Source organism: Lineus longissimus, chromosome 4 (genome assembly GCF_910592395.1).
Source record: "Lineus longissimus chromosome 4, tnLinLong1.2, whole genome shotgun sequence".
Classification (NCBI taxonomy): Eukaryota; Metazoa; Nemertea; class Pilidiophora; order Heteronemertea; family Lineidae; genus Lineus; species Lineus longissimus.
This window is the reverse complement of record NC_088311.1, coordinates 20,308,392-20,330,107: the sequence shown is the minus strand read 5'-3', so window position 1 is coordinate 20,330,107 and position 21,716 is coordinate 20,308,392. Positions and strand designations below refer to the sequence as shown.

Here is a 21,716-nt window from a genome sequence, read left to right as displayed (position 1 = left end):
AATGAGGCCATTAGCAATTGTGTTTTGAGATCAATGTGAGTCTCGTCGGATGGCGAGGAAACTAATGATAACCATTTCGGATATGAAAAATACCAACCTGACATTCATTCTCGACCCATGCAGGCACTTCATATGCATATGCTAAATAACTTTCAGCATTGTAATAAGCTGCAGAAAATTGCTGAAGCCTGCCGTCGAAATTTGTGGAGGTTGGTTGGTAAACAGGACTGCCTCGCCCAAACAACTCAACAACAATTTTCCTAGAAATCTGTAATAGTGATATCAGCCAGTCAGGTTGCTTCTTTTGAGCGACGACTGACAAACCAATGAGTTTGCAGTGGATAAGGTATATGGCCAGGGAATAACAGCGACATCAATAGAGACGGATTGGAAACAAAGATCTTTCCGCCGTGTACTTCTAGAGTCTTCAACTCTGAGCTAAGCGAACGTCCAATACTTAAGATCATCGCCGTTCAAAATATTTCTTATTTCAAAGAATCGATAATGGACGGCAAAGGTTTCGAGGTTGGAACGCATGACCTAAAATTAGGAGAAAACACTTCTACATAGCGAATTACTCGCTTTGTGTACATTTATCGTGGCGTATCACACCAGGCTGTTTGAAAATGTTAAAACCCTTTAAATTTGTTCACAGCTCTTCGTAAAGTATATTTAGTAAATTGCAGTATCTCTTCGCCAATTCACCAACAACTGACTTCCGAAAACATCCGTCAGTGACGAGCACATACTTGAAATGGCCACTGAGGTGATGGCCTGGACATGAGAAATAAATTGGCCTTGTCGGACAATCAGCGTCGTTTTGAGCTTTTGCACCTTATGCACCAAGACACTGAGGAACCATCCGAGAGAAAAAAAGTGACGCCTGAAGCACCCTTGAAAGAGAACTGCATGTACTCTCAATCCAAATGGATTTCGGGATAGTGTTCTGTCAACACAGGTAGCTGTGGTGACGAGTACATTAAAGTGTACATTACAGTGTACGCATACAATATTGAGCTGTGTGTCTTGTACACAGATGCACTGTCCTACAAGGAGAAAGCAGGGAAAGCTAGCATTTTCAGGGTGAAACAACTTGTTGCCAGATTGCCATATCGTTTTATTTGAATTATCTTGAAGTGACTGGTTTTGGTTGGTAACATGTTTCCAAAAATAAAACTGGACCTGACTTCACGCACTGACTTTAGTTGCATTTGTCATCAGGATAAAAAATCATCTATATGACCTAAGTAAGGTAATGTATATACTTATATATACTAATTCTAATCTATTGCTTTGTTGAATATCACAGAAATCGAAAGGTTTTACTGGGACACCCTGTATACGAAAGTTGGATAACTCAACCAGTAAGGTCGTAATTCGTGGCTTGCTCCGTGTTCTATGTCTCGTAACCAAGGTGATGCATGGTTGCAATCATTCTGGCCAGCGTCTACGAAGCAGCCCTGGCAGATTCCTGCTATTACCAGCCCTAAGACTGTCATCCATCACCAATAACTAACGATGACCATGACCTTACGTTGAAACAAACTGGTCATTAGGACTTTGCTGACTCGTCCTGGATTCTGTTGCCTAGACAAAAAGGCGTGAAATATCTTGGGTTGAAAAACATGAGCTTCCCAATACTGGATCACACTAGAACAGAATGTTCAAGAAACCAAGCCGAAATGCGAGTATGAAAGCTATTACAAAGTCACCTCAAAAAACACTGTCTAATCCCTGAATGGACTCTTCGAATCTTTAGTAGAGTCGTTGTCATTGCTTATAAGAAATAATCGTTTTGCCTTACCTGAAATGCCTCACGAGTGCCACCCATCCGTTCCTTCGTACCCTGTAGCAATGAAGTAGACGAAAAGGTCCAATTATTATTTATGTCGATCTACTGTCGCCTTCCAGTGCGTATCGCCATCATTCAAGGAGACTTCAGGGTGTATGTTCTCTGCCAGTAAGTCGGCATGATTATCACTATACCTTTGATACTTGCATGATTCTAATTGATGCAGCTATATTAAAAACAGTCATACAACTGATCGCGGTGACCCTTTCCAGTAGCGTCGTCGAGAAGATACTGCAACAATTGGATGCTATTATTGCTGTGAAAGAGGTTACTGAAACAGACGGGGGAAGAATGGGGAACACCCAGGGTTGAGATCTACCCTTTATATGAGAAGTTTCCCCAGACATTAAGCATGTTCGACCTAATTTAGTTTCGGAATTATCCAATTCAACTCGGATTTGCCAATTGTGACTCCCTAATTTAGTTTCGGAATAATCCAATTCAACTCGAATTGCCATTTGTGACTTATCTCTCCTCCATTGACCTCTTTGACAATACTTTCCTACATGTACCAGTATACTTCCTGGTTTCGGGTTGTTTTGTGCATAAGTCTCTGAGATACAAAACATTAAAGTTCGGTTTCAGTTTTTGCCGAGTGACCCGATATAAGAGAATGCAAATGTACATGTCCTTTGCACTCTTTGAAAGGAAAGAGTGAATGCACACTGATCTGTTCTAAGGGATCGCCCTTCTGAAAGAGCAAAATCACCGTGAAACTTATTGATAGTGTCTTACATGTAGATGTACATGTAGATATTCTTCACATTATGCGATTATATTTTACAGTCCTGCTTTTATTATTTTACCACACCTGCAAGTATTTTACGTTAATCATTTGCAATTATCATTTTATAATCCGTCACTGAGGGGGAAGTTCGCCTAAATCCAAGTTTCGCTCTTCTGATGTCTCAAAGAGCGATCACTAAGTTGTGGCTCTTCTTGAAGTGCGAATTTCACTCTTTCTTTTTTTCCTAGAGTAGGAATCTCATCACTTTACGATTGTTGAGGTGTGTACAGTTCAATTGATTCTAAATATCCTTCCATCTTTTTGCCTCTCCGTGATTTTAGAATAATGCACAAAACTAGTCCCGTTCGATGAACCGCGACATCTCCTACATGGAAAGGGAAATGCACCGCCACATCCTCAATCAAAGTTTCATTCATTCTTAGTCTCACCAATGGGTCCTCGGGCACACATTTCAATCTGCAACCAACTGAATAACGACCATAATCAAATACTGTCAAGATCACGTTTTCTTCCCTACATAACCAGAATATGTTGTCAATACCGTTTAAGCGTATTGTCCGCGGTATTGCCAGAGAATGTTTAATTGGGCGATAACCATAAGACCTTAGAGCGAACTTCAGGAATGCTTCATTCACAGTCGTCTTTTCCCCAGTAACGATACCGTCTTTTATATTAATCATAATGATATGTTTCGAATCTTTAAGACCCTTCATCTGATAATAAATTCTTATGCCGTGATGGAACTTAAGCTCCACTTCCTTCCTTTTCGTCATAACTTCCGACAATTTATAAACCGTTGTCGACATGATGTTCAATGTTAACCTGCAGTTCACCGTAGCGCTTACTCCCTGCATAAGGTCTATTGATGCCCCAAAACTATTAAAACAAGCATCTGACTTTGGAATGACAATTCTACCTGAAAATATCCCTTTATGTGTGTCATAAAGTCGATAGAGATAATTACCTGAGTCCTTGCAAACTATAATTAAATAATGTTTATAAACACCTATCATTTTCTTCCAATCATTATAAAGCTCAGTTCTGTGGGTTTGGCGACAGTTTGCACCCAATTCATATACTAGTATAACGTGAGGTGACGTACGTGTCATAGCATGGTTCGAAATAATTATGCAGCCAGATTCTCTCTGGAAAAACCAGGTATCGTATTTATGCAAAACGACTGGCGGTCGAAGAGACACTATTCGTCTTAATTTGTAATTTATCAACTTCACTGCCTGAGGAAGGGAGTACATTGTAAGAATGTGACAAGCGTGCTGTGATTATGATTGTCGTAAACTTAATTAAGTGAGAGAAAGATGGCGATTTTCCGGTGAGTAAGTATTTCCTAAACTATCTGTACACAGTTTCGGATGCTGCGAACGAATCACCATCTTGCGTGACGACCACCGCCAATGATTTTACTTTCTTGCGTCATCGCGATCGCGGAAGTAGTCGAAAATGACCGATTCACGAAAATCCGGGATGACAATGCTAACGAAACGAAACGACTAATCATTTCATGTGGTTGTATACGATGGGATAGGTTGTCAGCTCATGAAAGGACACATTTGTTCATGGTTTCTCTCCTCTCGAATGGTGGACTGGCAGGAAAGATGTAAAACAGGGGAAACCTGCTCACGACACGATATGTGTAACAGGTGATTTTTTCTTGGTTTATTCATTCATTACAATGAAACCATCTTGAGAAAATATCAACCGACTCAAGCGCATATATCTTTATACGACCTATGTTTTCCCTCATTGGCGTCCTGTCCATGCGGAATAGCATATTTTTCGTGTCTAATTTATGTTGAAGTTTATGTTTACGAGATTTTAAAAAGAAGCGGCTATTACTTTTGTCTATTTGAACGTCTACAACCCTTAAGTGTTCACCAGCAGTAAGAGGTAGTTTGGGTAGGCAAGTGAATTCTATAGACTTGACTTCATCAGGTCGCCGATAGAAAATTAGAACTTGGTTTAAAAAAAGACTGTGGATATAAGTAGGCCTACCCCGAGCTAAGATGCCTGAAGGTCTGCTGCGAATTTCTCGATTTTGAAGTCGATAATTTGAAGTCTTGCGAAAGAGATAGATATTTCGAATATTTGGTTTTATGTGGAAAAGTATGAAGTGGTCTTTATTTGATACTATACCATTGTATACCGCATAGTGAGGAGGTATAACATAAAAAAAGACTTCTGTCCCGTTCGACAATATTAGTTTAGTCCTGTCATTCTCAAAGGCAACGCTAAATTCATAATGGGTGATTGACAGCCGCGTTTTGGAGCTCCCCCTAATGGGCTGATACAAACACAATAATGAAACAATTTCTGCTATTTTTACTTCAAAGGTTTGAGAGACGTACTGGGAAAACAAACATCTTTCTGACCTTGGAATTTCGACATGGCCATATCTACATTGAGTAAAATCAAACAATGATAAATCTTGAAGTCTTTTAGAAGTGTGAAACCCCGTGAACAACAAAAATTGCTTATAGATGCAAGCGATCGATTCCTTGTTTGCTGATAGCGGTGGAATTTGGCACTGGTATTTAAGCCTAAAACTTGCATCTTTCTTGGTAAGGCTATAGACTGCCATTGAATTTTTAATTGCCCTAGGGTTTCTTGAGTAGATAACAATGTAATTGCGTTCAGGATGAAACCAACTTAAATACTTAATGAACGTGACTTTTGGAATCACAGAAACGTGCAACCGGTGATGGTACCATTGAATCGAGTTTGCCTACAACGTATTAGTAGAATAACATACCCGGTGATTAAAAACCTATAGCGAATACGCTAACAGAAATGGGGATTTTTGTATGGCCTGGTAAAAACCTAAGGCGGGAAAACGTTGCCTTTAATAAATCTGAGCAGTTTCGAGGACACCATACAAAGGCTCAACTTTATTCTTATCCCATGAATACATGAAGCATCACCATTTAGCATGTGCTGTATCGGTAAATCTCAATCAGACCATCAACCAAGATCCACATCTGACGCCGAACAGTCCGTAGTATTTGTTACATAACATTACAATCATCACGCTGATGATGTTCTTTTGTCGGAATCGTGACAGGAACTCTTTGAGGTAAATAAATTTTGTGATCGTCTGGGGTTTACAACAATTTTATTGTTTTAAATCTCTGAAACATGACTTAAAAATTGGGTAGGACCTAGATACTAGTACCTTTCTATGATAAAGTAAAATATTAGCCTAATTTGTGTCAGTAAACCCGCCGCCTGGCCCTTTACCATAACATGTAGTCACACTACTAACATATAAAGTGCCTAACTCACGCTATGGCCAAATTGAGATTTTTACAGAAATGGCTCCCCATAGTAAGCCTAAGTCAAACAACCAATCACGTCGCAGATTACATAGAACAAGCATTTTCGCCTAACTCAAGCATTCATCGCCGCGGAATGTACTTCAGTTTCAGCTTTTGAGCGACTACCATATTGGGGAAAGGTGTGTTAACTAGCAGTAACCCGTTCCGCATCGTATTCATCGGTCTTGGGCGGGCTGGCCGTCATCTCATTTAATTTTCTTTCAACACAGCCTGGCAGAATCATGATGCAGGTGTAAATGTAGCCTTATACATAGACTTGATTTTTCAATTAGCGAAATTGACGGATAGGGACCTACCTTCCTCTGGAACATCCTTGATCCAGTATAATCGCATGCTTCTACCTTTTCCATACACCTTCCCTTCTTTTTACTCAACTGGCAGATTGGCGCCCGGCCAAAATCCGGCAAATAGTTGAAAGTGGATCCATTTCGTCTCAGATTTTGTACAGCACAATCCAGGATTGTTGCGACTAATGCGAAGCCTAAATCTGGCTGCAGAAGACCTTTGCTTGATATCACGTGTTCAAAAACAAAGCATCTACGGTCCAAATTCATTGTTATCACACCCATGCAAATATACTGTTAACTGACAGTTTTTCGTGGGCGTTTTATTTTCGCGGATTTCGTGGCCAAAAAACTCGATTAGCGAAAATATAAACCTGTGAAAAAAATTCAAAGAAATTGAAACAGAAATTTCAAGATACGATCCTTTAACGTTTGTTTTATCTCTCAACGTACAATGTAAATATATTATGATGTGCTACTATTCAGACCTGCTTTTAAACCATTTGTGGCCTTTCTTTAACTACTGATATATCATAGTCTATTTCACGGAAATATCGCATTGTATGGGGAAAAAAATTAAAATGAATGTGAAAATTTGTCAGTATTTTTACTGTTAATGGCTCATTGCAGGTGATGTCAAGTTGTTTGATTCCAACAAACAAGTACTTTTTCGATGATTTGGTCTTTGAAGTCTCAGATGAATACACATTTTTGTCCAATGCTTCATTTTTTTGTATAATGTCATATCCTAAAAAATCTGAGTGACATTATTTCGTAAAATGGACTATAGTCATAAAATCTCGCCTTATGCCTCATTCTTGCCTCTCGCTGTCTTTCACCGTTGTGTCCTTCAGCAAGCCAACTCGCTATAAATTAGCCTCATCCTTCAAATGAGACGTACATAAAGACGATGACCCTTGAACCTGATGGCTCTGCGAAGGCAAGCAAAAGACCACGCCCAAGAGTAGACACAATTATTTACTTGAGATTGACTCGTCACTAATGACTAGGCCAACTTATCCCGCCTATAGGAGGAGGAGTTTCTCTTCCGAGGGCCCGCTGAGCGAAAGCTGATGATGAAAAAGAAGAAGAATAGCTTGTGAGGTAATGACCAGAGCCTAGGCGAGCGTGTCAACCGAGAGACCAAGAGGAAATATTCTATTCCCTGGCAGGATAGACAAGCCATATATCTACGAAAGAAGACTCGTTTGCCCCCACCACTTACATGGAATAAATGACAGAACAAGATAATTGACAGTTGATAAGATAAAGCTGACATCACGCTCCCGCTAGTGGTGTTCAAAATCAAGTTGAATGCACGTAGACTGAATACACGTACCGGTATCGTCCCCAGGCTAATTGCATCCACAAAATATAGAACCTTATACATTTTTGACAACCTACATGTACATGTATGTAGATTGTGTCGTCCTTTTTTGTCGTCTGTTCTTTTTGGCGGTATTTCCTTTCTCATTCAAACAAACACCAACAAGGATATCATCCTAGGACGGATCGATTACAGAATCCTTGATGTATCCAAACACATGCACATTTCTTTCATAAACCCTGAGCGTAATTGATAGATATATGGGTTTCCAAACATTTGAAACAATCGACGATTGAAGTTTCTGCCGGAGGAACGAAGTCGCCAAGTCTACGAATCTAGCCAAAATGCAGCTGCAGCATGTCAGCGGGTAATGCTAACTCCCAGCATATCAGGTCTATCACTTGACCATTCTTTACCACTAACGGAGTAAGGACGTACGACATCAATGATTGGTCGATTAAGGGTCTAAGATCAGAATTCCTGAACTGGGATTGGCTGATTTATGTTCTAGATCATTAATCCTGGCCAGTGATTGGTCGATTAATGGTCAAGAACAGAATTCCACTACTCTAACTGGTTGATGTATGTTCTAGACCATTATGCCTGGTCAGTTATTAATAGTCGATTAACGGTCTAGAAAAGAATTCCTGTTCTCCTCTCGGTCAAATTATATTCTAGAACATAAATTGACATTTATGTCCACTACGGCCTACCGACTGGGGAGAGATAATCTCCACGAAGGGGTTGATAACAAGTTCCCAACTTTTGCTTCTACATGTATTGTAGAGCAGCGCCTATAACATCAGCAGTTCTCAATTTCTCACCAACAAAGAGCTGCAATGGCTTCACCAAATGATCACAAAGGGCGAAGGGAGCTCTTGAGCCGGCGGTAAGTATCAGTATACGCGACAGAATACAATGAAATGTATCCAGACAACTATTCGATCAATATCATATTGCAATTTGTAAGTAAGATGTAACGATTCAACTTCAATAGCAACGTTTATATTTTCCATCAAAAAACACACATTATAATTGAAATTGGAAATTCCTTAGAATCTGCAAGAGCTGAGAACTTTCAAAGTATCGGAAGAAGGCAATCAGGATATCTAATTCTAAATATCACCAAGAAATAATCATTTATAACAAATACAGATCAAGCATGCTTTTACGCTATGTACATGTACACAATGAACATGTATGCAATGCCAAGCAGAATGCAGTTTAAATTAGTGTGATGAGCAATGCAGAAAGAAATTTAAGTTCGTCGGGAGGAGAAGGGAGTTTTCGCAAAGCCCCCGATACGTCAACGCGAACGCCTATACCATTGTTCGACATAGTTAACAATAGATCGAACAATGGGATAGGCGTTCACGTTGGCGTTTCGGGGATTTGCGAAAACTCCCTAATTTAGGAAGTGACTATTTGGCAAGCCCGGCTTGTTGTAACCTCTCTGGCTCGCCAAAGAGGGTAGTATTTTTGCCCTGTTTGGCAAGCCCGGCTTGCCGAACAGAGTTGATTTTTAATGCTGTTTGGCAAGCGGCTCTCCAAGCAGGGCAAAAAAAGATGCCTGTTCGGCGAGCCGCTTGCCAAATAGACCCGGCCTTTTGTATTACACGAAAAATAGTTTTACTTCCAAATAACTGATAATATCATACACATGTACAGGTATCTCTCCGATCTAACCGCGCTGAATGTCGGCGTGTGGACTGCGGTAGCTCTTATGTTTGTGTTCTGAGCCCCCCCCCCCCCCCCCCCCCCCCCCCCCCCGAGAGCATGACGTGTACGTTGCATTGGCATTGCGAAAGATAAGTTCAAGACAAAGATCGTTCATTAGTTTTTTTACTTTCTAGTCACTTACCGTATCTTAGGGGCTCCTTGTGAAATATTCCTTTATCAAGTTTAAAACTGTCTCACAGACCCGTCGACTCAGAACACCTAATTTACCAGCTATCCGTTTAATTTGTTGATGTATCCTCTCAATCCTACCGAATGGTCAAACTACGAATGTTCTCTAGCAAGAATGGTCCCTCAGTAACCAGTCTGAGACTAAATGACGGCGCTAACCATAAGACACTGCTAACAATCCTACGAATTAATGCACATAGACTGCTATCCCACCGCTTTATTAGCGCTCAATGCCAGCGCCAGTCAGCCCGATGATACTATATATTAGTAAATAGCTTAATTGCACACTAGACTGCGGTCAACTTAGTATATATCAAATGACATTATATCCTTCTTGAGTCCTTTAAATTCAGACATCTAGTTCGACATTTTAAACAGAATAGCGCTAACGGAAGTATTTTGAACAGAAGGGCTGATCGTGTGATAGTATTCTCAACTAACATCACTGGGAACCATGACAAAAAGCCAATATTATTCTAATGTTTCAGGACGTATTGACCCGATTGGACTCCGGAACTCAGTGGCGGCCCGTCCGGCCGAATCTCCAATAGCAGATTAGCTGACGATGTCTCATTAATCATTCAGGACCAATATCGACCCAATATGTCTCAGTAGAAGCCATTTCAAGATACGTTTGTCTTCCAGCCTGGTTAAACCACGCGCCTCCCTGCGAGATCTCGTGACATTTGGGTGCCTGCGTCAGGAATTCATCACCGGTGAGACTGGAGAAAGGAAATCAACAGTTGGCAGAACAGTTCACTTCCGGCTGTAGTAGCCAGCCCATGAAATTAGTTCTGTCACCGTATACACAGATTTATCACTCCAACCACTAGAGTCCCAATAAATTAGATATGTTTACCTACATAAAAAATCATCTATGGCTTCCGCTAATTGATAATGGTCTCGTCACGGTTGCATGGTAGAGGCATAGCGAATTCATTAGCGCCATCCCCAAGGTAAAAACGTGTTTCCATTGTTTCGATGTCATGTATGTGGGATAAGTTAGTGTACTCGGTCTGATGATCCGCCCTGATCATGTGTAATCTCGGCCAACACCATTAGGCAGTTATTGCACTAACCCTTACAAAGAGATGTACGAATGACAATAAGTACTGACGAAATTTTTTGAAAACTTCTCCGATTCCTCCAAAAGTATAAAGATGATTTACGAGTGTCACGTAAATGAATCAACTCGGTGCAACGACAGACCTTCCTAATTCGTACTGCATTGTGGCATCGCGAAGAGCTTTCCGCACGATCGATGATCAAATGGACTTACAGCCTAGAAGTAGAGGCCTACGATTACCCTAAATGTTTATATTCTAAATTTCAGATACGACATCAGGTCTTACCAATCAGAGGGGTCAGCCTGCATACTCCAAGTCCCCCCCCCCCCACCCCACCCCACCGATGTAGACCAAATCAGACCAGGCTCCAAATCTACACTGACCGTGTTAATATAAAAGCTCGGATCAATCTGGTTTCGGTACTGAGTTGATACTTTAAACTAAATCAAAGGAATTGTCATAATAGATAATTCTGTCTTCGAGCCAGAAACACTGAGCTCCTCACGCCTTGGCACGAGAAAACCTACTAACCAGCCAGGCATTGTCAAATCAACACACTGCATAAAACCATGAGGTCATTCATCACTTTAATGTATTTCCTAAATACTTGAACCATAAGATGCATATCAAGGCATCTTTTACGTCAGTTGCAAGACTATCTCACGTGTTTGCGAGCATCATTGCGGACAGGCAGAGTGTTATTTGGTTAAAATTGCTCTACTTAAGCAATTCGGGAGAATAACTTGTCAAAAACAGCAGACAGTACGATCTCGATGGGCATAATATTCTGATAGAAGTCGATTCTCGAATTAGCATTTGCTATCAGCGAGAAAAACAGACATTGTTGATAATATCAACGCAGCCGACGCTGCCTTATTGCCTGTGTTTTTTCGCCTCTTTTCTTTTTCTATAACGGCAATTAAAGCTGAAGTACATATTGTAGCAAGCGAAACGAATGTGGAGCGAACTGTATTTTTTATCTCAGGCACAAGTGGTTTCTACGACAGCAGCAGGCCACCGTGTAGAACAGTTATGACCACACGAGGCATGATCAAACCATCAAACCTGTCTGTATGAAGAAGACCTATAAGGTTGCCGAATGGAAGAACACCAACCCTCGTCATTCATCAAAATCATTCAATCAATCTATCCGTTTACAATGTACTTTCTATCAAATTGCATGTCAAGTAAGCCGAAATAGCTCAGTTGGGAGAGCGTTAGACTGAAGATCTAAAGGTCCCTGGTTCGATCCCGGGTTTCGGCAAGTTATCCATTTTTCACTTCGCATTGGAAAGTGTGAGGCTATTATTTTATCTTTTTTCTGTCTTCGTTTTTTTTAAAATTTTGCAACATCAGTGCGATGATTCATTTCACTTTAGAAATTATGATAACTGCTCCAGTAGAATCCATGAGCAACTTTTTTCAGGCTAATATGAAGTTTTGATGGATATTTGAAACTTGCAAGGCGACAAATGATAATAATCCTACGTGAATTGCATCCGGGGCCGGGTATCCGCCTATCAATGAAACGCATAAAATTACTTGTTGCCATTAAAGGGGTACGCCGTTCGTAATTACTGGTAGTCCAGGAAAATAGAAATGCAGTTATACACAATGCCATAGTGTATCACATTGTTGTTCCCAGCCTAGCCATTTCAACTGTAGGGTGTTTTAATGGTACAGCGTACATGTTTACAGATGCATACATGTATCATAGGGACATCTCGTTATATATGCCGGGGTATGTCTCCCCGGAGCCGTGGCAAATGACAGTAATCTAACACAATAATGAGGCCATTAGCAATTGTGTTTTGAGATCAATGTGAGTCTCGTCGGATGGCGAGGAAACTAATGATAACCATTTCGGATATGAAAAATACCAACCTGACATTCATTCTCGACCCATGCAGGCACTTCATATGCATATGCTAAATAACTTTCAGCATTGTAATAAGCTGCAGAAAATTGCTGAAGCCTGCCGTCGAAATTTGTGGAGGTTGGTTGGTAAACAGGACTGCCTCGCCCAAACAACTCAACAACAATTTTCCTAGAAATCTGTAATAGTGATATCAGCCAGTCAGGTTGCTTCTTTTGAGCGACGACTGACAAACCAATGAGTTTGCTGTGGATAAGGTATATGGCCAGGGAATAACAGCGACATCAATAGAGACGGATTGGAAACCAAGATCTTTCCGCCGTGTACTTCTGGAGTCTTCAACTCTGAGCTAAGCGAAAGTCCAATACTAAAAAATCATCGCCGTTCAAAATAGTTCTTATTTCAAAGAATCGATAATGGACGGCAAAGGTTTCGAGGTTGGAACGCATGACCTAAAATTAGGAGAAAACACTTCTACATAGCGAATTACTCGCTTTGTGTACATTTATCGTGGCGTATCACACCAGGCTGTTTGAAAATGTTAAAACCCTTTAAATTTGTTCACAGCTCTTCGTAAAGTATATTTAGTAAATTGCAGTATCTCTTCGCCAATTCACCAACAACTGACTTCCGAAAACATCCGTCAGTGACGAGCACATACTTGAAATGACCACTGAGGTGATGGCCTGGACATGAGAAATAAATTGGCCTTGTCGGACAATCAGCGTCGTTTTGAGCTTTTGCACCTTATGCACCAAGACACTGAGGAACCATCCGAGAGAAAAAAAGTGACGCCTGAAGCACCCTTGAAAGAGAACTGCATGTACTCTCAATCCAAATGGATTTCGGGATAGTGTTCTGTCAACACAGGTAGCTGTGGTGACGAGTACATTAAAGTGTACATTACAGTGTACGCATACAATATTGAGCTGTGTGTCTTGTACACAGATGCACTGTCCTACAAGGAGAAAGCAGGGAAAGCTAGCATTTTCAGGGTGAAACAACTTGTTGCCAGATTGCCATATCGTTTTCTTTGAATTATCTTGAAGTGACTGGTTTTGGTTGGTAACATGTTTCCAAAAATAAAACTGGACCTGACTTCACGCACTGACTTTAGTTGCATTTGTCATCGGGATAAAAAATCATCTATATGACCTAAGTAAGGTAATGTATATACTTACATATACTTATTCTAATCTATTGCTTTGTTGAATATCACAGAAATCGAAAGGTTTTACTGGGACACCCTGTATACGAAAGTTGGATAACTCAACCAGTAAGGTCGTAATTCGTGGCTTGCTCCGTGTTCTATGTCTCGTAACCAAGGTGATGCATGGTTGCAATAATTCTGGCCAGCGTCTACGAAGCAGCCCTGGCAGATTCCTGCTATTACCAGCCCTAAGACTGTCATCCATCACCAATAACTAACGATGACCATGACCTTACGTTGAAACAAACTGGTCATTAGGACTTTGCTGACTCGTCCTGGATTCTGTTGCCTAGACAAAAAGGCGTGAAATATCTTGGGTTGAAAAACATGAGCTTCCCAATACTGGATCACACTAGAACAGAATGTTCAAGAAACCAAGCCGAAATGCGAGTATGAAAGCTATTACAAAGTCACCTCAAAAAACACTGTCTAATCCCTGAATGGACTCTTCGAATCTTTAGTAGAGTCGTTGTCATTGCTTATAAGAAATAATCGTTTTGCCTTACCTGAAATGCCTCACGAGTGCCACCCATCCGAATGTTCCTTCGTACCCTGTAGCAATGAAGTAGACGAAAAGGTCCAATTATTATTCATGTCGATCTACTGTCGCTACCAGTGCGTATATCGCCATCATTTAAGGAGACTTCAGGGTGTATGTTCTCTGCCAGTAAGTCGGCATGATTATCACTATACCTTTGATACTTGCATGATTTTAATTGATGCAGCTATATTAAAAACAGTCATACAACTGATCGCGGTGACCCTTTCCAGTAGCGTCGTCGAGAAGATACTGCAACAATTGGATGATATTATTGCTGTGAAAGAGGTTACTGAAACAGACGGGGGAAGAATGGGGAACACCCAGGGTTGAGATCTACCCTATATATGAGAAGTTTCCCCCGACATTAAGCATGTTCGACCTAATTTAGTTTCGGAATTATTCAATTCAACTCGGATTTGCCAATTGTGACTCCCTAATTCAGTTTCGGAATAATCCAATTCAACTCGAATTGCCATTTGTGACTTATCTCTCCTCCATTGACCTCTTTGACAATACTTTCCTACATGTACCAGTATACTTCCTGGTTTCGGGTTGTTTTGTGCATAAGTCTCTGAGATACAAAACTTTAAAGTTCGGTTTCAGTTTTTGCCGAGTGACCCGATATAAGAGAATGCAAATGTACATGTCCTTTGCACTCTTTGAAAGGAAAGAGTGAATGCACACTGATCTGGTCTAAGGGATCGCCCTTCTGAAAGAGCAAAATCACCGTGAAACTTATTGATAATGTCTTATATGTAGATGTACATGTAGATATTCTTCACATTATGCGATTATATTTTACAGTCCTGCTTTTATTATTTTACCACACCTGCAAGTATTTTACGTTAATCATTTGCAATTATCATTTTATAATCCGTCACTGAGGGGGAAGTTCGCCTAAATCCAAGTTTCGCTCTTCTGATGTCTCAAAGAGCGATCACTAAGTTGTGGCTCTTCTTGAAGTGCGAATTTCACTCTTTCTTTTTTTCCTAGGGTAGGAATCTCATCACTTTACGATTGTTGAGGTGTGTACAGTTCAATTGATTCTAAATATCCTTCCATCTTTTTGCCTCTCCGTGATTTTAGAATAATGCACAAAACTAGTCCCGTTCGATGAACCGCGACATCTCCTACATGGAAAGGGAAATGCACCGCCACATCCTCAATCAAAGTTTCATTCATTCTTAGTCTCACCAATGGGTCCTCGGGCACACATTTCAATCTGCAACCAACTGAATAACGACCATAATCAAATACTGTCAAGATCACGTTTTCTTCCCTACATAACCAGAATATGTTGTCAATACCGTTTAAGCGTATTGTCCGCGGTATTGCCAGAGAATGTTCAATTGGGCGATAACCATAAGACCTTAGAGCGAACTTCAGGAATGCTTCATTCACAGTCGTCTTTTCCCCAGTAACGATACCGTCTTTTATATTAATCATAATGATATGTTTCGAATCTTTAAGACCCTTCATCTGATAATAAATTCTTATGCCGTGATGGAACTTAAGCTCCACTTCCTTCCTTTTCGTCATAACTTCCGACAATTTATAAACCGTTGTCGACATGATGTTCAATGTTAACCTGCAGTTCACCGTAGCGCTTACTCCCTGCATAAGGTCTATTGATGCCCCAAAACTATTAAAACAAGCATCTGACTTTGGAATGACAATTCTACCTGAAAATATCCCTTTATGTGTGTCATAAAGTCGATAGAGATAATTACCTGAGTCCTTGCAAACTATAATTAAATAATGTTTATAAACACCTATCATTTTCTTCCAATCATTATAAAGCTCAGTTCTGTGGGTTTGGCGACAGTTTGCACCCAATTCATATACTAGTATAACGTGAGGTGACGTACGTGTCATAGCATGGTTCGAAATAATTATGCAGCCAGATTCTCTCTGGAAAAACCAGGTATCGTATTTATGCAAAACGACTGGCGGTCGAAGAGACACTATTCGTCTTAATTTGTAATTTATCAACTTCACTGCCTGAGGAAGGGAGTACATTGTAAGAATGTGACAAGCGTGCTGTGATTATGATTGTCGTAAACTTAATTAAGTGAGAGAAAGATGGCGATTTTCCGGTGAGTAAGTATTTCCTAAACTATCTGTACACAGTTTCGGATGCTGCGAACGAATCACCATCTTGCGTGACGACCACCGCCAATGATTTTACTTTCTTGCGTCATCGCGATCGCGGAAGTAGTCGAAAATGACCGATTCACGAAAATCCGGGATGACAATGCTAACGAAACGAAACGACTAATCATTTCATGTGGTTGTATACGATGGGATAGGTTGTCAGCTCATGAAAGGACACATTTGTTCATGGTTTCTCTCCTCTCGAATGGTGGACTGGCAGGAAAGATGTAAAACAGGGGAAACCTGCTCACGACACGATATGTGTAACAGGTGATTTTTTCTTGGTTTATTCATTCATTACAATGAAACCATCTTGAGAAAATATCAACCGACTCAAGCGCATATATCTTTATACGACCTATGTTTTCCCTCATTGGCGTCCTGTCCATGCGGAATAGCATATTTTTCGTGTCTAATTTATGTTGAAGTTTATGTTTACGAGATTTTAAAAAGAAGCGGCTATTACTTTTGTCTATTTGAACGTCTACAACCCTTAAGTGTTCACCAGCAGTAAGAGGTAGTTTGGGTAGGCAAGTGAATTCTATAGACTTGACTTCATCAGGTCGCCGATAGAAAATTAGTACTTGGTTTAAAAAAAGACTGTGGATATAAGTAGGCCTACCCCGAGCTAAGATGCCTGAAGGTCTGCTGCGAATTTCTTGATTTTGAAGTCGATAATTTGAAGTCTTGCGAAAGAGATAGATATTTCGAATATTTGGTTTTATGTGGAAAAGTATGAAGTGGTCTTTATTTGATACTATACCATTGTATACCGCATAGTGAGGAGGTAGAACATAAAAAAAGACTTCTGTCCCGTTCGACAATATTAGTTTAGTCCTGTCATTCTCAAAGGCAACGCTAAATTCATAATGGGTGATTGACAGCCGCGTTTTGGAGCTCCCCCTAATGGGCTGATACAAACACAATAATGAAACAATTTCTGCTATTTTTACTTCAAAGGTTTGAGAGACGTACTGGGAAAACAAACATCTTTCTGACCTTGGAATTTCGACATGGCCATATCTACATTGAGTAAAATCAAACAATGACAAATCTTGAAGTCTTTTAGAAGTGTGAAACCCCGTGAACAACAAAAATTGCTTATAGATGCAAGCGATCGATTCCTTGTTTGCTGATAGCGGTGGAATTTGGCACTGGTATTTAAGCCTAAAACTTGCATCTTTCTTGGTAAGGCTATAGACTGCCATTGAATTTTTAATTGCCCTAGGGTTTCTTGAGTAGATAACAATGTAATTGCGTTCAGGATGAAACCAACTTAAATACTTAATGAACGTGACTTTTGGAATCACAGAAACGTGCAACCGGTGATGGTACCATTGAATCGAGTTTGCCTACAACGTATTAGTAGAATAACATACCCGGTGATTAAAAACCTATAGCGAATACGCTAACAGAAATGGGGATTTTTGTATGGCCTGGTAAAAACCTAAGGCGGGAAAACGTTGCCTTTAATAAATCTGAGCAGTTTCGAGGACACCATACAAAGGCTCAACTTTATTCTTATCCCATGAATACATGAAGCATCACCATTTAGCATGTGCTGTATCGGTAAATCTCAATCAGACCATCAACCAAGATCCCCATCTGACGCCGAACAGTCCGTAGTATTTGTTACATAACATTACAATCATCACGCTGATGATGTTCTTTTGTCGGAATCGTGACAGGAACTCTTTGAGGTAAATAAATTTTGTGATCGTCTGGGGTTTACAACAATTTTATTGTTTTAAATCTCTGAAACATGACTTAAAAATTGGGTAGGACCTAGATACTAGTACCTTTCTATGATAAAGTAAAATATTAGCCTAATTTGTGTCAGTAAACCCGCCGCCTGGCCCTTTACCATAACATGTAGTCACACTACTAACATATAAAGTGCCTAACTCACGCTATGGCCAAATTGAGATTTTTACAGAAATGGCTCCCCATAGTAAGCCTAAGTCAAACAACCAATCACGTCGCAGATTACATAGAACAAGCATTTTCGCCTAACTCAAGCATTCATCGCCGCGGAATGTACTTCAGTTTCAGCTTTTGAGCGACTACCATATTGGGGAAAGGTGTGTTAACTAGCAGTAACCCGTTCCGCATCGTATTCATCGGTCTTGGGCGGGCTGGCCGTCATCTCATTTAATTTTCTTTCAACACAGCCTGGCAGAATCATGATGCAGGTGTAAATGTAGCCTTATACATAGACTTGATTTTTCAATTAGCGAAATTGACGGATAGGGACCTACCTTCCTCTGGAACATCCTTGATCCAGTATAATCGCATGCTTCTACCTTTTCCATACACCTTCCCTTCTTTTTACTCAACTGGCAGATTGGCGCCCGGCCAAAATCCGGCAAATAGTTGAAAGTGGATCCATTTCGTCTCAGATTTTGTACAGCACAATCCAGGATTGATGCGACTAATGCGAAGCCTAAATCTGGCTGCAGAAGACCTTTGCTTGATATTACGTGTTCAAAAACAAAGCATCTACGGTCCAAATTCATTGTTATCACACCCATGCAAATATACTGTTAACTGACAGTTTTTCGTGGGCGTTTTATTTTCGCGGATTTCGTGGCCAAAAAACTCGATTAGCGAAAATATAAACCTGTGAAAAAAATTCAAAGAAATTGAAACAGAAATTTCAAGATACGATCCTTTAACGTTTGTTTTATCTCTCAACGTACAATGTAAATATATTATGATGTGCTACTATTCAGACCTGCTTTTAAACCATTTGTGGCCTTTCTTTAACTACTGATATATCATAGTCTATTTCACGAAAATATCGCATTGTATGGGGAAAAAAATTAAAATGAATGTGAAAATTTGTCAGTATTTTTACTGTTAATGGCTCATTGCAGGTGATGTCAAGTTGTTTGATTCCAACAAACAAGTACTTTTTCGATGATTTGGTCTTTGAAGTCTCAGATGAATACACATTTTTGTCCAATGCTTCATTTTTTTGTATAATGTCATATCCTAAAAAATCTGAGTGACATTATTTCGTAAAATGGACTATAGTCATAAAATCTCGCCTTATGCCTCATTCTTGCCTCTCGCTGTCTTTCACCGTTGTGTCCTTCAGCAAGCCAACTCGCTATAAATTAGCCTCATCCTTCAAATGACACGTACATAAAGACGATGACCCTTGAACCTGATGGCTCTGCGAAGGCAAGCAAAAGACCACGCCCAAGAGTAGACACAATTATTTACTTGAGATTGACTCGTCACTAGTGACTAGGCCAACTTATCCCGCCTATAGGAGGAGGAGTTTCTCTTCCGAGGGCCCGCTGAGCGAAAGCTGATGATGAAAAAGAAGAAGAATAGCTTGTGAGGTAATGACCAGAGCCTAGGCGAGGGTGTCAACCGAGAGACCAAGAGGAAATATTCTATTCCCTTGCAGGAGAGACAAGCCATATATCTACGAAAGAAGACTCGTTTGCCCCCACCACTTACATGGAATAAATGACAGAACAAGATAATTGACAGTTGATAAGATAAAGCTGACATCACGCTCCCGCTAGTGGTGTTCAAAATCAAGTTGAATGCACGTAGACTGAATACACGTACCGGTATCGTCCCCAGGCTAATTGCATCCACAAAATATAGAACCTTATACATTTTTGACAACCTACATGTACATGTATGTAGATTGTGTCGTCCTTTTTTGTCGTCTGTTATTTTTGGCGGTATTTCCTTTCTCATTCAAACAAACACCAACAAGGATATCATCCTAGGACGGATCGATTACAGAATCCTTGATGTATCCAAACACATGCACATTTCTTTCATAGACCCTGAGCGTAATTGATAGATATATGGGTTTCCAAACATTTGAAACAATCGACGATTGAAGTTTCTGCCGGAGGAACGAAGTCGCCAAGTCTACGAATCTAGCCAAAATGCAGCTGCAGCATGTCAGCGGGTAATGCTAACTCCCAGCATATCAGGTCTATCACTTGACCATTCTTTACCACTAACGGAGTAAGGACGTACGACATCAATGATTGGTCGATTAACGGTCTAAGATCAGAATTCCTGAACTGGGATTGGCTGATTTATGTTCTAGATCATTAATCCTGGCCAGTGATTGGTCGATTAATGGTCAAGAACAGAATTCCACTACTCTAACTGGTTGATGTATGTTCTAGACCATTATGCCTGGTCAGTTATTAATAGTCGATTAACGGTCTAGAAAAGAATTCCTGTTCTCCTATCGGTCAAATTATATTCTAGAACATAAATTGACATTTATGTCCACTACGGCCTACCGACTGGGGAGAGATAATCTCCACGAAGGGGTTGATAACAAGTTCCCAACTTTTGCTTCTACATGTATTGTAGAGCAGCGCCAAAACATCAGCAGTTCTCAATTTCTCAACAACAAAGAGCTGCAATGGCTTCACCAAATGATCACAAAGGGCGAAGGGAGCTCTTGAGCCGGCGGTAAGTATCAGTATACGCGACAGAATACAATGAAATGTATCCAGACAACTATTCGATCAATATCATATTGCAATTTGTAAGTAAGATGTAACGATTCAACTTCAATAGCAACGTTTATATTTTCCATCAAAAAACACACATTATAATTGAAATTGGAAATTCCTTAGAATCTGCAAGAGCTGAGAACTTTCAAAGTATCGGAAGAAGGCAATCAGGATATCTAATTCTAAATATCACCAAGAAATAATCATTTATAACAAATACAGATCAAGCATGCTTTTACGCTATGTACATGTACACAATGAACATGTATGCAATGCCAAGCAGAATGCAGTTTAAATTAGTGTGATGAGCAATGCAGAAAGAAATTTAAGTTCGTCGGGAGGAGAAGGGAGTTTTCGCAAAGCCCCCGATACGTCAACGCGAACGCCTATACCATTGTTCGACATAGTTAACAATAGATCGAACAATGGGATAGGCGTTCACGTTGGCGTTTCGGGGATTTGCGAAAACTCCCTAATTTAGGAAGTGACTATTTGGCAAGCCCGGCTTGTTGTAACCTCTCTGGCTCGCCAAAGAGGGTAGTATTTTTGCCCTGTTTGGCAAGCCCGGCTTGCCGAACAGAGTTGATTTTTAATGCTGTTTGGCAAGCGGCTCTCCAAGCAGGGCAAAAAAAGATGCCTGTTCGGCGAGCCGCTTGCCAAATAGACCCGGCCTTTTGTATAACACGAAAAATAGTTTTACTTCCAAATAACTGATAATATCATACACATGTACAGGTATCTCTCCGATCTAACCGCGCTGAATGTCGGCGTGTGGACTGCGGTAGCTCTTATGTTTGTGTTCTGCGCCCCGCCCTCCCCAGCCCCCCCCCCCCCGAGAGCATGACGTGTACGTTGCATTGGCATTGCGAAAGATAAGTTCAAGACAAAGATCGT

At 40.4% G+C, this 21,716-nt stretch overlaps 1 protein-coding gene and 1 non-coding gene across 4 annotated transcripts in view; one reads left to right on the top strand and one right to left on the bottom strand.

Annotated features, from left to right (window-relative positions):
* The window catches only part of LOC135486593 (serine/threonine-protein kinase PLK1-like), a 104,068-nt gene that overhangs the window by 49,542 nt on the left and 32,810 nt on the right, over positions 1–21,716 (bottom strand). The window contains exon 3 of one of the 3 annotated variants that reach the window (XM_064769520.1): positions 1,805–1,846. The exons of 1 other annotated variant lie outside the window; for it this stretch is intronic. The gene's annotated coding sequence lies outside the window, so the exon portion shown is untranslated. Of the gene's footprint in view, positions 1–1,804; positions 1,847–14,128; positions 14,164–21,716 lie in introns of those variants that run through there. One more of the 3 variants, XM_064769519.1, reaches the window with a different exon arrangement.
* Positions 11,728–11,800, top strand: Trnaf-gaa (transfer RNA phenylalanine (anticodon GAA)). The gene has a single exon. It is a non-coding gene; the product is annotated as a tRNA-Phe (tRNA).